General features: G+C 45.4%; 1 long non-coding RNA gene across 1 annotated transcript in view; it reads left to right on the top strand.

Moving 5' to 3' along the window:
• The window catches only part of LOC139259401 (uncharacterized), a 37,781-nt gene extending 23,980 nt beyond the window's left edge, over positions 1-13,801 (top strand). Inside the window, exon 3 of the long non-coding RNA XR_011592563.1 lies at positions 13,503-13,801. This is a non-coding gene — a long non-coding RNA (uncharacterized lncRNA). The remainder of the gene's footprint in view (positions 1-13,502) is intronic.
• The last annotated feature ends 204 nt before the right edge of the window (positions 13,802-14,005 follow it).

Below are 14,005 nucleotides of genomic sequence, written 5' to 3'. Positions count from 1 at the left end.
TTGTGTTGGAATACAATTCTGCTGCTGATGGCTACAGTATCTCATGGATGCCCAGTTTTGAGCTGCTAAACCTGTTCTGAAACTATCCTATTTAGCACGATGCTAGTGCCACACAACATGATGGAGGGTTTCCTCAGTGTGAAGTTGGGTCTTCGTCTCCACAATGACTGTGTGGTGGTCACAGCTACCAATGCTATCATGGACAGGAACATCAGCGACAGGTATATTGGTGAGGATGAGATCAAGTAGGTTTATCCCTTGTGCTGGTTCTCTCACTACCTGCCATAGGCCTAGTCTGGCAGCTATGTCCTTGAACTCGGCCAGCTTGGTCAGTAGTGGTTCTCAGGGCCACTCCTGATGATGAATATTGAAGTCCCCCACCCAGAGTACTTCCTGTTCCCTTGCTACCCTCAGTGCTTTTTTCAAGTGGTGTTCAACATGGAGAAGTATTGATTCATGAGATGGTGGGTAGGTGGTAATCAGCAGGCGGTTTCCTTGCCAATGACCTGAAGCCATGAGACTTCATGGAATCTGGCAACAATATTGAAGACTCCCAGGGCCACTCACTCCTGACTGTATACCATTGTGCCACCACCCCTAGTGGGTCTGTCCTGCCGTTGGGACAGGAGATACCCAGGAATGGTGATAGAAGTATCTGGGACATTTGGCTGAAAGGTATGATTCTGTGAGTATGACAATGTCAAGCTGTTGCTTGACTAGTCTGTGACAGTTCTCTCAAGTTTGCCACAGGTCCCCAGATGTTAGTGTGTAGGACTTTTCAGGGTCGACTGGGCTGGGTGTGCCGTTGTCTTGTCCGAAATTGGTGCTGAGGTCGACGCCGGGCGGTCCGTCTGCTTTTATTCTTACTCTTATTTTCTGTAGTGGTTTGTTATGAGTCATTGCTGTGGGTCTGGAGTTACGTATAGGCCAGACCAGGTAAGGATGGCAGATTTCCATCCCTAAAGAACATTAGTGAACCAAATGGATTTTTATGGCAATCCGATAGTTTCATGGTCATCATTACTGATACTAGTCTTTTATACTAGATTTATTTAATTAACTGAACTTAAATTCTCCAGGTACCATGGTGAGATTTGAATTCATGCACCTTGGATCATTACATAGGATTACAGAGGATTACGGCACAGAAACAGGCCATTCGGCCCAACCAGTGCATGACGGCGTTTATACTCCACTTGATCCTCCTTCCCTCTTTCCTCATCTAACTCTATCAGCATAAACCTCTATTCCCTTCTCCCTCATATGTTTATTTAGCCTCCCCTTCAATGCATCTATACTATTCGCTTCAACCACTCCCTGTGGTAACGAGTTCCACATTCTCATCACTCTTTGTACAGAAGTTTCTTCTGAATTCCCTATTTGATTTCTTGGTGACTATCTTATATTGATGGCCTCTAGTTATGCTCTTCCCCACAAGTGGAAACACTCTCTCCATATCTACTCTATCAAAACATTTCATAAATTTAAAGACCTCTATTAGGTCACCCCTCAGCCTTCTTTTTTCAGCCAAAAAGAGACCCAGCCTGTTCATCCTTGACTGATAAGTATATCCTCGCATTTCTGGTATCATCTTTGTAAATCTTCTCTGCACCTTCTCCAGTGCCTCTATATTCTTTTTATAATATGGCGACCAGAATTGTACTCAGTGTAATCTAACTAAGGTTCAATACAAGTTTAACATATGTTCACTACTTATCAATTCTATCTGCTTTTTTAATGGCCTTGCTAACCTGTGTCACAACTTTTAACGATTTATGTATTTGTACTCCAAGATTCCTTTGTTCCTTTACTCCACCCAGACTCGCATCCTCCAAGTAATAAGTGACCTCCCTATTCTTCCTCCCAAAATGTGTTGAAATTCATCTGTGTTGAAATTCATTTGCCAATTATATGCCCATTCTGCAAGAATACCTAGCGTCTGACCTGCTCTTGTAGCACAGTATTTATGTGGCTGGTCCAATTAAGTTTCTGGTCAGTGGTGACTCCCAGGATGTTGATGGAGGGGGATTTGGTGATGGAAATGCCACTGAGATTGCCATTGTTAGACTCTCTCTTATTGGAAATGATCATTGCCTGGCACTTGTGTGGCGTGAATGTTACTTGCCACTTATCAGCCCAAGCCTGAATGTTTTCCAGGTTTTGCTGCATGCAGGCATGGACTGATTCATTATTTGAGTCATTTCTAATGGAACTGAACACCGTTGATAATTTCACAAACAACTCCACTGCTGACCTCATGATAGAGGAAAGGTAATTGATGAAGCAGCTGCAGATGGTTGGGCCTTGGTCAAAGCCCCGAGGAACTCCTGCAGCAAATTTCTTCTCTCAGAGGGTCGTGAATCTTTGGAATTCTCGACCCAGAGAGCTGTGGACGCTGGGTCATTGAATATATTTAAGGTGGAGATAGACAGATTTTTGAACGATAATGGAGTCAAGGGTTATGGGGAGTGGGCAGGGAAGTGGAGTTGAGGCTAAGATCCGATCAGCCATGATCTTATTGAATGGCAGAGCAGGCTCGAGGGGCCAAATGGCCTACTCCTGATTCTATTTCTTATGGTCTTACATTCTTATGTCTCCAGATTATTAGTCCAAGCCTCTGGATTACTAGTCCTGTAACGTAACCACTATGCTACCATTCCACTGGAATAAAAAGCTAGTATCAGTAATGGTGATCATGAAACTACCGATTTGCATAAAAACCCATCTGGTTCACTAATGTCCTTTAGGGAAGGAAATCTGCCATCCTTACCTGATCTGGCCTATATGTCTCCAGGCCCACAGCAATGTGTTTTGCTCTTAACTGTCCTCTTAAATGGCCTAGCAAACCTCTCAGGTATACCAAACCACTACAAAAAAACAGTAATAAGAATGAAACCGTTCGGACCACCCAGCATTGACCTAGGCACTGGCTTCGGATGCGACAAAGGCACATCCAGGTTAGACAAACCTGAAAAGTCCTCCTCTCTAACATCTGGAATTTTGGGAGAGCTGCCCTATAGACTCCGAGGCTTCTTCGATAGCACCTCCCAAACCTGCAACGTCTACTACCTAGAAGGATAAGGGCAGCAGCGCATGGGAAGACCATCACCTCCAAGTCACGCACCATCCTGACTTGGAAATATATCACTATTCCATCATAGTCCCCAAGTCAAAATCCTGGATCTCCCTCCCTAACAGCAATGTGCGAGTACCTTCACCAAAGGGACTGCAGCGGTTCAAGAAGGCGGCTCATCACCATCTTCTCACGGGCAATTATAGATGGGCAATAAATGCTGACCTTGCCAGCGATACCCACATCCCATGAATAAATAAAAAAAATCAGTTCAATGATCAGTTTCATTATTGTAATAATAATAACTTGTATTTATATAGAGACTTTAACATAGTAAAACATCCCAAGGTGCTTCACAGCTGTGTTACAAGACAAAACAGATAAATTTGACACCGAGCCACAAAAGAAGAAATTAAGGCAGATGACCAAAAGCTTGTTTAAAGAGAAAGATTTTAAAGAGCATCTTAAAGGAGCAAAGAGAGGTAGAGAGGTGGAGAGGTTTAGGGAGGGAGTTCCAAAGCTTAGTGCCCAGGCAGCTGAAGGAACGGCCACCGACACTTGAGCAGTTATAATGAGGGATGTTCAAGAGGCCAGAATTTGAGGAGCGCAGACATATTGTGGGATTGTGAGGCTGAAAACGATTACAAAGATAGGGAGGATCAAGGCCATCGAGTGATTTGTAAACAAGGATGAGAATTTTGAAATCAAGGCATTGTTTAACCGGGAGCCAATGTAGGTCAGAAAGCACAGGGGTGATGGGTGATCGTGACTTGGTGCGAGTTAGTATATGGGCTGCTGAGTTTTGGATGATCTCAAGTTTACGTAGTGTAGAATGTGGGAGGCCGGCCAGGAGTGAGTTGGAGTAGTCAAGTCTAGAGGTAACAAAGGCATGAATGAGGGTTTCAGCAGCAGAAGAGCTGAGGCAGGGGCGGAGACGGGCAATGGGACCAAAGATAATGGCTTCGGTCTTCCCAATATTTAATTGGAGAGAATTTCTGCTCATCCAGTATTGGATGTTGGACAAGCAATCTGACAATTTAGATACCAAGCAGGGGTTGAGAGAAGTGGTAGGGAGGTAGAGCTGGGAGTCGTCAGTGTACATGTGGAAACTGACTCCGTGTTTTCAGATGATATCGCCAAGGGGCAGCATATAGATGAAAAATAAGAGAGGGCCAAGGACAGATCCTTGGGGGATACCAAAAGTAACGATGCGGGAATGTGAAGAGAAGCCATTGCAGGAGATTTTCTGTCTACGATTAGATAGATAAGAATGGAACCAGGCGAGTGCAGTCTCACCTAGCTGAATGTTGGTGGAGAGGTGTTGGAGGAGGATGGAGTGGTCAACCGTGTCAAAGGCTGCAGACAGGTTCAGAAGGATGAGGAGGGATAGGTTGCCTTTGTCACAGTCACAAAGAATGTAATTTGTGACTTTGATGAGAGCTGTTTCGGTACTGTGGCCGGGGCAAAAACCAGATTGAAGTGATTTAAACATTGAATTCATGGAAAGATGGTCACGGATTTGTTAGGCGACAACACGTTCAAGTACTTTGGACAGGAAAGGGAGTTTGGAGATGGGGTGAGAGCTAGTAAGCAAGGTGGGGTCGAGGGTTGTTTTTTTGAGGAGAGGGGCGATGACGGCAGATTTGAAGGAGATAGAACAGTACCTAAGGAGAGAGAACCATTAAAAATGTCGGCTAACATGGGAGCCAAAAAAGGAAGTTGGGTGGTCAGCAGTTTAGTGGGAATAGGGTCAAGAGAGCAGGAAGTGGGTCTCATGGACAAGATGAGCGTGGAGAGATCAAGTGGTGAGATCAAAGAGAAACTAGAGAAAGATATGAGTTTAGGACTAGGGCAGGTGGGAGCCTCAGATGAAGTTTGGCTCTGTGGGCTAGGTGAAGGAATGGAACTCACAGAGGCAGCTGATCGGATGGTCTCAATCTTTGAGATAAAGAAGTCCATGAGCTCCTCACACTTGTTGGAGGTGAGTGTGGTAGAGACAGGGGAGAGGCCTTTAAGAAGACGGTTAACAGTAGAGAGTAGTAGCAGGTGGTTATTTTTGCAATCCAGAATGATCCTGGAGTAGTGAGCAGTTTTTGTAGACAAGAGTAGGAACCGATAATATTTTATGTGTTCGAGCCAGATCTGGCGGTGAATGGCTAAACTAGTTGTCCACCACATCTGTTCAAGTCTGCGACCTTTTGACTTGAGGGAGCGAAGATGGGGGCCGTACCAGGGGGAACAGCCAGCATGGGAGAGGCTAATCTTTTTAAAAGGGACGAGGGCGTCAAAGGTTATGGTGAGAGTATGGTTGAGCAGATCAGTGGTTGCAGAAATGTCATTGTTAAAAGAGGGTCAAAGGTTGGACAGTTTTTAGTTGATGAGTGCAGTTGTAAGAGAGATTGAAGAGAGTTTTTTCCAGGGCGGATACAGAAGGAAGTAGGTTTGGATTGGGGAAGGGGGATGCAAGTCGAGAGCGATACAAGGAAATGGTTAGAAATGGCTTTATCTTTAATTGATATGGTTGGAATAGCAAGGCCATGAGCGATTCCAAGATCAAGGAGATGGCCATGAATATGGGTTGAGGAATTTAAGGATGGATAGGAGGGTAGTGAACTCAGAGGAGAGAGAGCATGATGAATTGAAATGGAGGTTGAAATTATCGAGGATGAGAAGTCGCTTGGTGCATAGGCTGAGAGAGGAAATCAGTGAGGATATATCCGTGATAATGTTTTTATCACATTTGGGTGGGCGGTAGAGAACGAGAATTTTGAATGAGAGGTGAGAGGAGTGGAATAAGGTGAGGTGTGCAAAAGATGAGAAAGTGCTGGAGGAGAAGGGGGACAGACCAAGGTATAATTTAGTGATGAGAGCTATACCGCCACCATGCCGGTCTGGGCGGGGCAATTGGTGGAAGGAACAAGAACATAAGAATATAAGAAATAAGAGCAGGAGTAGGCCACCTGGCCCCTCGAGCCTGTTTCACCATTCAATAAGATCATGGCTGATCTGAACATGGATTCAGCTTTATTTCCCTGCCCGCTCCCCATAACCCTTTATTCCATTATTGTTCAAAAATCTGTCTATCTCCGCCTTAAATATATTCAATGACCCAATCTCCACAGCTCTCTGGGGCAGAGAATTCTATAGATTTACAACCTTCTGAGAGAAGAAATTCCTCCTCATCTCAGTTTTAAATGGATAGCCCCTTATTCTGAGACTATGGACTAGAACCTTGAGCATATCGCCCAAAAATTGGCGTTATTTCCGGCATGGGCGTTTAAAAAGGGTTTTCAGATCACCGGCTTCTCGCCCATTCTCAAAACACCTAGTTTACATTATTGAAATGGGTGTTACTGCGAGCGATATCAAATGAGCGTTAGCGTAAAATTTTTCTGACCTTCTGCCGTAAAGTGTGGCCATCCTTAGCAACGGCATGGCAACGCTCGATTCCCGCGATTCAGGAGGTCAAGGGTCATCATGACATGCGCAGAAGAGGAGACAGAGAGAGAGGGAGCTCAGAGGCACTGAAAGCGTGTGTGGCTGAGGTGTGTGCTTGTCTGGCTGTTGTGGGAAGAACGACGGAGATTCAACAGCAGCAAAAAGTCCACTAAGCACCAAGAACATAGTTGGCACCGTGTTTTTGTCCAACAAATAACATATAAAATGGAAGGGATGGAGGAGGCCCTGGAGCTGGTAGCCAGTAACACTGGTGGCAGAGGGCTCCCAATGGTCCCGGAGCGCCGCACTGCACCCCAAGATGACGCACCCCCATTGCCAACCACACATGAGAGCCAGCAGCAACATCTTGCTTATGGCTCGGAGTGCGCTCCCACCTCGGGACCGTCCTCTCCCGTATCCGGCCAAGTGGCGCTTCGGCCGTCACCCCCTCTCCCCCTATGAAGCATCGCCTGAGGACCTCCTCGGCCAGGCGGCTTGGAGTCAGGAGGGGAAAGTGTAGCGGTGGGAAGAGAAGCGGGGAGTGGGGGGGGAGGGGGGGAAGCGGGGGGGGGGAGGGGTTGGTTTGTACAGAAATACTGATGATTTTAGACTAATGTTCGGTTTAAATGTTTTTTATTGAACAAAACCTTGCAGCACATCAAAGAGTATAATCACACTTAACTTCAATCAACGTAAACTTTAACTGTCACCAAGGTGATGCTCACCATTGATGTATGACCTGCACACCCAGCAGTGTGGCAGCCTTGGAAATAACACCAATGTTCTTTCAGGCAAAGCGATCATTGATGAGCTCCGACGTAAGGCTCTTGCAGCTATTATGCCACCATGGGCCCTTTCATGTGGTCTACAGGGGGGCGGGGGCATGGCTTCAGCATCAGCCTGATTGTCTGGCCCGATGTCAGCATCTGCCCCCTTATCCTCCTTTTTCTCTCTCTGGTGAGGTGGATTATCAGACTCATCAAGTAATTCTTGTCCCCTCCTGATAGCCAAGTTGTGTAGCATGGAGCAGACCCACCATGAATTGAGCTATCTGCTCAGGGTGATATTGGAGCTCGCCTCCTGAGTGGTCAGGCATCTAAAGCATTGCTCAACACTCCAATGGTTTTCTCCACGATATTGCGAGTTGCTCTGTGGCTGTCGTTGTATCGCCTCTCGGCCTCGGTATGGATGTTGTGCAGGAGATTCATCAGCCAGGTGGCGAGGCCATATCCTTTGTCCCCAAGTGTCTAGCATTGACCTTGTGGCTCATTGTTCAACAAGTCAGATACAGTGCTCTCACGCAGGGTGTGCGCATCATGGACGCTGCCCGGAAATTGAGCATTCACTGCCAGTATAATTTGCTGGTGGTCGATAACCAGCTGGACATTAAGGGAATGGAATGGAATCGCTTGTGGTTCCTGAAAACCTCAGCATCCTGAAAAGGTGCCCGCATCGCGATTTGCGCACAGTCTATTGCCCTGCACCTTGGGGAAGTTTGCAATTCTGGAAAAACCTAGAGCCCAATCACTCTGTGCCTCCCTGGTCATAGGGAAGCTGATCAAGTCCCTGAGTACGTACAGGGCTTCAATGACCTGTCCAATGCAGTGATATGTGGCATGCTGAGAAAGTCCGCAAATGTCGCCAGCTGTGGCCTGAAAAGAACCCGAGGTGTAGAACGACAGTGCCGCGGTGACTTTGACCTCGATGGACAGTGCAGTACTAATGGTGCTGGCAGGCTGCAGGTCTGCCCTTATCAGCTGGCATACCTCAGTGATAACCTCTTTGTGGAAGCGCAGTCTCCGAAGGTAGGTGGTGTCGGGCAAGTCGAGGTAAGAATGCTTCTCCTTGTACTTGTGGCGGGTGTAACATCTGGTCCTCCTCATCTGTCTGTCACCTCGTACATTGGGCACATGATGTAGTGCAGTGTTCCTTCGGCGATGTCGAGTCTGCTGCATGTATTTGGTCACCAAGAGAGGGTGAGAAAGGACAGGCCCATTGAGGTAGCTCTCTGTTTGCCACTGATTGTATGCAAACAAGGAATGTCCAAATGAGCACACCTCTTCAATTCCAATCGGTCACAGTGTGGTCAAGATGTTTTTACAGATGTTCACATCAACTCTAATGACCTTCAGAGTACATCCGAACTCCGCCAAGGTTGAAGCACAGCAGCTTTTTAAAGGAAACGACATGCGATCTACAACATGGCGTCCATAACGCTGTAATTCGTTCCGGTTAGTTCCACTTTTTGTGGGTGTTTTTTTGAGCGAGCGATATTGTAGGCGAAATGTGTGCGAGGTGGTGAAATTGACGATGGGTGATCTCCGTGGTCGCTGTTTGGACAAATATCCTCTTTACGACAAAAAACAGTCGCTGGGCATTAATATTGAATCTCGGCATTAATTCCGTGCGGAAAGTAACACTGGGCGATTTTATGGGCATTAAATTCACACATCCTGCAGATTCCGCCCAAAATAATGGCCGGGCGGTAATATTTTTCCCTGACCTTAAGCACATGGGGAAAGTAACGCTCGGCGATATGTTTCCGAAAAATGCCTGCCAGTTTCCATTTTGTGCCAAAGTGGGCGATATATGGGAGTTATATGTCATTTCAGTGGTAAAATGGGCATTTAGTAGGCATTAAGCAGGCAAAAAAAGTAGAAGTTCTAGCCCTATGTCCCCTAGTTTTAGTTTCCCCTTTGAGAGGAAATATCCTCTCTGCATCCATGTTGTCGAGCCCCCTTCTGAACTCCACTGAGTATAGTCCTAACCTACTCAACCTATCTTCATAAGTCAACCCCCTCCTCTCTGGAATCAACCGAGTGAACCTTCTCTGAACAGCCTCCAATGCAAGTATATCCTTCCTTAAATACGGAAACCAAAACTGTACTCAGTACTCTAGGTGTGGCCTCACCAATACCCTGTACAGTTGTAGCAGGACTTCCCTGCTTTTATACTCTATCCCCTTTGCAATAAAGGCCAACATTCCATTTGCCTTCCTGTTTACTTGCTGTACCTGCATACTAACCTTTTGAGTTTCATGCACAAGGACCCCCAGGTCCCTCTGTACTGCAGCACTTTGCAATTTTTCTCCACTTAAATAATAATTTGCTTTTCTATTTTTTCTTCCAAAGTATAGCCAGGACGAGAGACTTCAATTAAAGGTAGTGTGTCATTATCCCTCAGCCAAGTTTCCGTTATTGCTGTAAGGCGGGGTGGTCTCTATGAGGGGGCAGGTTCCCTTCTGACCAACTTGAACGGTTCGAATCGCTCCCACTCCCTTGGGTTCTGTACTCTGGATTTATTTGCGGGGTGTGACAAAAGAGCAATGGACACTGGTTTGATGCAAAAGAACTCTGGTTTTATTACAGTCAGGGAAATACAGGCTTAATACTCTAGTAAGAAAATACAAGGCCACACTTACAATCACTCTAATAAAGGACAATATAAGGAAAGGTACAAGGTTAAACTTATAACCACTCTAATAAAGAACCATACACTACACATTCAAAGGGGGTTACAGTAAAATTATACCTCCCACCTCCCAATACCTAATTCGAGCTAGGTTAGACTCCAGGGCAGGGACTATGCTTACCAATCCTTTTGATAGTTTTTCCCTTGCTACCACATTGACTGTGGTCGGTCGCTGCTGCGATGGTGATGTTCTTCCTTCCTTCAGGACTTCAGGACTTCGAGGCTGGAGAAGTTAGTTTACAACTGTCGCGTTGGTTTCTCTCCTTGTCTTGATGACATACTCGCAGTATAGCACCTGGTGTAGTATGGCATCTAAGGTAGTAGCAGCCTTGTAGCTGCCTAGCAACCACCTAACCTCTGTTGAAAACAGGGGTCAGTTATATGATTTCAGTGTTCTAATCTTGCCGCCAAATCTGTTCAAAATTCTTTGTATAATTTTGGCGGGCTTGGTTCTTCTTTATATTTTGTCGGGCTCATTAAAAGTTGATATGTCTTGGGTGGATTGTTGTTCGAAAACTGTTTCCTGATGGAAATATTAGTTTGGTAATTGCAATGTCCTTTTGTGCTTAATCTTTCGCATACAGGCTGGATTGGGCCTCTTTGTGATATATATGCTGAAATGGTTGTCTAGACCCATGTTGATGGGTAGCTACCTCTGGGTGATTTTGTGATGTTAATGTCTCTTGTGGGGAAAGGATTTTTGAATACTCATTCTTCCTGACAGGTTAACTCAGTCCTCACACCCAGGTAGCTTTACTTAATTAGGCTGTCTCTTGCTAGTTCTGTAGGTCCGCCCACAGCCTTGAGTTTGTCTTTTAAAATCCAAAATTCTAATAAAGTCTGTAGTTTCTTCCATAAGCACTTTAGAGTTCCAAACCTTTTGGTAGATAGTCCCAAATTAAATTTCCTTTCGAATGAGCCCAAACATGGGGGGGGTGTTTCTTGTGAATTTTGCATTCCTTCAGTGCCATGATATCAATGCAGTCATCCACGATAAGGTCATGGATGTCAAGGGCCTTGTTTGAAATTGAACGGACATTCTGCAAGGAGATTTTGCGATCATCCGTGATGGTTGATCCACTGCCAGAATACACACGATCATTGCTTACATAAGAACATAAGAACATAAGAATTAGGAACAGGAGTAGGCCATCTAGCCCCTCGAGCCTGCTCCACCATTCAACAAGATCATGGCTGATCTGGCCGTGGACTCAGCTCCACTCACCCGCCCGCTCCCCGTAACCCTTAATTCCCTTATTGGTTAAAAATCTATCTATCTGTGATTTGAATACATTCAATGAGCTAGCCTCAACTGCTTCCTTGGGCAGAGAATTCCACAGATTCACAGCCCTCTAGGAGAATAAATTCCTTCTCAACACGGTTTTAAATTGGCTCCCCCATCTTTTGAGGCTGTGCCCCCTAGTTCTAGTCTCCCCGACCAGTGGAAAAAACTTCTCTGCCTCGATCTTGTCTATCCCTTTCATTATTTTAAATGTTTCTATAAGATCACCCCTCATCCTTCTGAACTCCAACGAGTAAAGCCCCAGTCTACTCAATCTATCATCATAAGGTAACCCTCTCATCTCCGGAATCAGCCTAGTGAATCGTCTCTGTACCTCCTCCAAAGCTAGTATATCCTTCCTTAAGTAAGGTGACCAAAACTGCACGCAGTACTCCAGGTGCGGCCTCACTAATACCCTGTACAGTTGCAGCAGGACCTCCCTGCTTTTCTACTCCATCCCTCTCGCAATGAAGGCCAACATTCCATTCGCCTTCCTGATTACCTGCTGCACCTGCACACTAACTTTTTGGGATTCATGCACAAGGACCCCCAGGTCCCTCTGCACTGCAGCATGTTGTAATTTCTCCCCATTCAAATAATATTCCCTTTTATTGTTTTTTTTTTCCCAAGGTGGATGACCTCACATTTTCAGACATTGTATTCCATCTGCCAAACCTTAGCCCATTCGCTTAACCTATCTAAATCTCTTTGCAGCCTCTCTGTGTCCTCTACACAACCCGTTTTCCCACTAATCTTTGTGTCATCTGCAAATTTTGTTACACTACACTCTGTCCCCTCTTCCAGGTCATCTATGTATATTGTAAACAGTTGTGATCCCAGCACCGATTCCTGTGGCACATCACTAACCACCGATTTCCAACCCGAAAAGGACCCATTTATCTCGACTCTCTGCTTTCTGTTAGCCAGCCAATTCTCTATCCATGCTGATACATTTCCTCTGACTCCGCGTACCTTTATCTTCTGCAGTAACCTTTTGTGTGGCACCTGATCGAATGCCTTTTGGAAATCTAAATACACTACATCCATTGGTACACCTCTATCCACCATGCTCGTTATATCCTCAAAGAATTCCAGTAAATTAATTAAACATGATTTCCCCTTCATGAATCCATGTTGCGTCTGCTTGATTGCACTATTCCTATCTAGATGTCATGCTATTTCTTCCTTAATGATAGCTTAAAGCATTTTCCCCACTACAGATGTTAAACTAACTGGCCTATAGTTACCTGCCTTTTGTCTGTCCCCTTTTTTAAACAGAGGCGTTACATTAGCTGTTTTCCAATCCGCTGGTACCTCCCCAGAGTCCAGAGAATTTTGGTAGATTATAACGAATGCATCTGCTATAACTTCCGCCATCTCTTTTAATACCCTGGGATGCATTTCATCCGGACCAGGGGACTTGTCTACCTTGAGTCCCATTAGCCTATCCAGCACTACCCCCCTAGTGATAGTGATTATCTCAAGGTCCTCCCTTCCCACATTCCCGTGACCAGCAATTTTTGGAGGGATGAGTTGGGCAGGGAGGAGATTTGCAAGTTTAGCCCTCTCAGGGCAAGCTGGATAGTAAGGTCGGTGAGAGATTAAGATGGGACAATTGGGGTTGCTGCTTATGATGAGATAACGACGAGTGTCACGTTGGGCCCTTCAGAGAATGTCAAGAGAGGCACAGATGAAAGCTGCAGGCTTGCCTAAGAGGGAGTCAAGTCTGGGATGGCGACACGAGAGTAGGAAGGCAGCTTTTTCAAGTTTCACCCACCCCCTTCCACTGCTTTAGCAATGCTGGATATCAGAATACAACAGTATTTCTGGCCCCCCATGTAGTTAAGGCGTTAACAATGGGAAATATGGCAGGTGACAGGGTCCCATCTCTCATCTACACTTTCTCTTTGGGTAGTCCTGCCATCGTTCCCGATGGAAAATCCCAGATGTGACAGTGGAGCTTAGGAAGCTGAAAAGGAATAATGTGAATTTGGTCTCCCACACTGATAACCTTCAAAGGTCTCCCTCACAATGCAACATTAATGTGCAATGCAACAGTTACCCTGATAATAAAATAATGTCCCGGTTAATAACACCCCTTGATGGTTACAGTATCCTGGCTCTCAGGCATGTAACCATTAGTTCAATATTCCACTGTCGATGTCCACTCACTATTATTACATCCGTTCTGTTTTAGAACACTGTTTCTGAATTACAATACCACCTTTATGTCTGTAGGTAACTGCTACTTGCATGAGCCGGGTCACATTTGAAGGTGACGTTATCCAGAGTGTTGAACTACAATGCATGAACACAAACTTGACGACACCCACATCGCCGGTAACCAGTGAACCAACAACGCCAACTCCAACACCAACATCAACGGCAACTCCAACACCAACATCAACGGCAACTCCAACACCAACATCAACACCAATACCAAAATCAACATCAAAGCCACGACGACCATCTTCATCCTCATCTTCATCATCATCTTCATCATCATCTTCATCGGAAAGCAACGAATCATTAGAGGAATGCCGTAGAAAGGTAAATGTCAGATTTATTTTCAATTTATTGCAAAATGAAATAATGGCTTGCAATGTCCTTAACATCTGTGCTGAAACAACAGTGCAAGCATGGCATAATGCTTCTTTTCAGCACAAAAGATCATGGAAATGACTTACGCCTTTTATTGCATTATGTCTACATTGCATAATCTTTTGCAACGATTCTGTGAG

This window comes from Pristiophorus japonicus, chromosome 3, assembly GCF_044704955.1.
Source record: "Pristiophorus japonicus isolate sPriJap1 chromosome 3, sPriJap1.hap1, whole genome shotgun sequence".
NCBI lineage: Eukaryota > Metazoa > Chordata > Chondrichthyes > Pristiophoridae > Pristiophorus > Pristiophorus japonicus.
The sequence above is the reverse complement of the archived record's forward strand: the minus strand, read 5'-3'. Positions and strand labels throughout refer to the sequence as shown.